General features: G+C 34.8%; 1 long non-coding RNA gene across 1 annotated transcript; it reads right to left on the bottom strand.

Moving 5' to 3' along the window:
- Positions 1–526: 526 nt before the first annotated feature.
- Positions 527–3,714, bottom strand: LOC124155005. Its single transcript, XR_006864090.1, has 3 exons — positions 3,199–3,714; positions 2,664–2,735; positions 527–935 (listed from the first exon to the last, which is right to left on the bottom strand). It is a non-coding gene; the product is annotated as an uncharacterized LOC124155005 (long non-coding RNA).
- Between the last annotated feature and the right edge of the window lie 231 nt (positions 3,715–3,945).

A 3,945-nucleotide genomic window follows, 5' to 3' on the forward strand; every position in this document is an offset into this window, starting at 1 on the left:
TGTTTTCGGAAATCCCCTTACTCATTACTCACTCCCGCCTCTCCATTTTCAAAGACATGCTCTCTTTTTACCCTATCCTCACTTTTTTACTCTTCTCCACTTTTCTGTGATTCTTCCCACGTGTCGTTATTCTACAGTTATGACTAGGGTCCTTTTCCACCGTGGGTTTCCCACTTCCCTTAGTTGTATCTTTTCCCTCTGTCTCCACTCTGTACGCCTGTCTCCCCCTTCTTCAAACACGCCAAATCCTCCCCAACCCCTTTCTCAAAGGTATAAAGGTGATTTTCAAAGTAAATACTGCAGAGTGGTTATGAATTAGTTTATTTATAGATTGATTTAAATTTGAAAAATATTTTTTGAAATATATCAAATACGTAAAAGAATATAATCATCAAATGCGCCGTATCTAAAAAAGTAGAGCTGTTACATAAAAACGGATATCATATTTGGATTCAGCACCACACATATTGTTAATATCAGCTCAAAAACTCCCGGCACCAAAAAAAAAATTTTTTTGTTGGCCTGTGTTATCGATGAAGCCGGTCGACCAGTAGATAGACGCGGATACTGTTAATTCCAGCTCAAAATTAATCAGCTGAATTTTTTTAAACGAACGTTAAACAATTTTTTTGTATTAAACATCAAAACAGCTTTCATTGCCCTATTCACTTCCTAACAACCTTCTGTTGTTTGATCACGCGGTGGTGAGAAATAAGGAGAACAAGAATATTTTTTCCAGTGCTTTTTAAACAGGGCGCAAATGATTATTATTACATACTGGACCATTATGGATCCGCTGGGAAGCAGACAAAAACATAGGCAACAGAATTGTTGAATTTTTTAAACAAAGGCTGAAATAACTCTTCTGGGAGGACTTCTTTTTCCTGAATGATGATGGTCCGGGTTCTCGAAAGTCTATGGCTCCTTATTCGGGCCTGGAATGAAAGCGAATATAATGAGAATCAGTTAAGAAAGAAATATACGATATAAAAATGAGTTTTATTTCGAATTGTAAATAAAACTTTTATATTAACGTAGAAGGCAGAAAAGCCTAAAATTATTTCGTGAAATTAACTTTTTAAATTTCTGCTAAGCACTACAATTGTCCATATTCTATAAAGATTATTTGCTAGCAATGATTTTGATTCTTGAAATAAGGCCCCGCATAAACAATTCTAACAATATTAATCGTAATTCATGATATTTGAGATTTATAACAACAAATTATAATAGAAAAATATCACCTCCGACTGTCACATCCTCTCAAATATTGTCGTCCAATTAGTGGTGGCATAACCGGTATCATCATAACCAACATCCCGTTCATCAGTAACAGTTTTGCCCTTAGTTCCCCGTGCACCACGCTCGTCCTCATAATCATCTTCAGTATCCCGTGCATAAATGATGCAAAGCTTGTATAAATATAGTGTCTTAAATCTTAACCATGCACTGATTACCAAAAGACGCACTTAGATCATAATTTCTGGATAAGGTCACTCATGATGGTGGCTTATTTATTTGCGGAGTGTGCGTGTTAGCCGTTAATAAGTTACAGTGTGTAGATCAGCCTTAAAAGAAATTCATTCTATACTTAGGAAAAAAATGTACTTTTTATAAGTGTTTGTAATACAGTGAGATAAATAATTCAATAAGGCTAAAGGTTTGTCGAGAGTCAATGATATTCCTAATAATAATTTTGTCGTTGAAGTAGTTAGAGTATCATGAATTAACGCTAGATAATGTGGCGAAACGATCGTTACTTAACTCTCTAATTTAATGCATGATCTAGCCAGGTATTGCTTGAAGTATCGCCTACTCATTGAGAAGCAGTTATGAGAAAAATAAATGTTAGCAAAAAGTGCTGGCAATATTCTTTTTTTGATAGGTTCTGGAATTCACTTTAAGGGGCAAAATAGAAGTTAAATGCAAATATTATACGGATTGATGTTGTAGTAATATATAATTTTCTTCATCATTACATATCAAAAGGATTAAATGTAGCTCTTCAAAGCAATTTTAAATAGTCTAACGTTATATCAAAGGTCGCGTTGTTACATGCTATTGCCTCAATTAGGATTAATAATTGCTTTTTGAAGTACCTTAATGTATTTATAAATTATCATAAAAAAACAAAATATTTTTTTCATTCTCTAGCAGAATAATCTTTTGTGGGTATGCAAGTGCATGAGTTGCTGTCCGTGGTTTAATGGTATCAATTCCGGGACACAAATAAGAAAAATGGCGTCTTCGCTGGGCTTTCATAATTTTTATGGTAAGCATACCTGCATATTAAAACATATTATTTTCTCACTTATGACACATATAGTAAACACTAGTGGCTCATCCAGGTTGGTCACAAAGCTACTTGATATCCTGAAATAATGTCAATGAAATATTATAGATGTCCTTGTGACAGAATAGCATTGTCAATTTAACAAGGAATTAAAATTGAATCGATCTTTACAACCATCGTGTTTTTTGCACTGTTGAAGAAATATGCGAAATACTAGAACACCACTAGCATGGCCTAATGAGTGTGCATGAAAATTTAGAAGAGCGGTATGGTATTAGTCTTAGAAAGTGTTCATGTGTGATGTTGAGCATGATGGTATTGATAAAATGGAATGATTCGGAAACGGAAAATATAATCTATGAAATCTCACTGTAGTAAGCTTCATCGTGATCAAGTTTGATAGCAGCATCATTCACTGGAGCAGCGTTGGTCAGACTTCTCTCTAATAAGAGGGGAGAAGAGTGATTAATTTTGGCATTTTCAAATCAATTTTGACTTAGAAACCTTCCTGGAAATTGTCAAAGGGTCAAATTTTTAAAAGTAAGTCAAACTCTACAAGATTTAAATGTAATGTTTAATTTTGAAAGAATGAATCGTTCTAATATAAACTTCAAAATAAGGAATATTTGAAAGTTATTCTATCACAAAATAAAAATTGCTACAACGAAAACATTTGGAGAATTAACACGAAAATTTGTATAAAATTGAAAATGGTAAATAGAAATAAAAACACATTTCAAATACAATCCTGTGGTGAATCTTTAAGGTGGAATACTTCAAATTGTAACTATGAAACACGTATTGTAGTTAGAGCTTAACAAGTGAAAATACTCTTTTTAAACGAACTTGGAAATGATATGGGATATATTTCACAATCCATTGTCCTAAAAAAGGTAGCTACTCACCTATTCCCAAGTTGATGCCGATGACCAGTATTCCTAAGAGGAGGATGTGGATCGTCTTGACTAATGCCATGTTGACTGCAGCTGAGAGGAGCCTATCGCTTGATCTCGATGATCGAATGTGAGTAGCACTATGAAATTTCTCGGCTTTAATGCACTGAGGATCACCGTAGACCCATGCCGCCCACGCTGATGGCTTCCTGTCCACAATGTATTCACGTGATTTCGGTGATTCAACGGCGTGCAATAATCACTGAAATCACGTGGACACTTTGAGTACAGGAAGTCGTCAGCGTGGGCGGCATGGGTCTACGGTGATCTTCAGTGCATATAAGCCGAGAGATTTCACAGTTCTCCTCACATTGGACCATCGAGATCAAGCGTAAGGCTCCTCTCAGCTGCAGTCAACATGGCATTAGTCAAGACGATCCACATCCTCCTCGTAGGAATACTGGTCATCGCCATCAACTTGGGAATAGATGAGTAGCTACCTTTGTTAGGAGATTAGACTATAAAATATATCCCATATTATTTCCATATTCGTTTAAAAAGCGCATTTTTACTTATTAAGCTCTAACTACAATACGTATTTAATAGTCATAAGTAGAAATATTCCAACCTAAAAGATTTACCTCGGGATTGTATTTGAATTGGCTATTTATTTCTATTTCCCATTTTCAATTTTATACAAAGTTTCGTGTTATTTCTCAACAACATGCCTTTGTATTAAATTTGTTTTAGAATAACTTT

This window comes from Ischnura elegans, chromosome 3 (assembly GCF_921293095.1).
Source record: "Ischnura elegans chromosome 3, ioIscEleg1.1, whole genome shotgun sequence".
Lineage (NCBI taxonomy): Eukaryota > Metazoa > Arthropoda > Insecta > Odonata > Coenagrionidae > Ischnura > Ischnura elegans.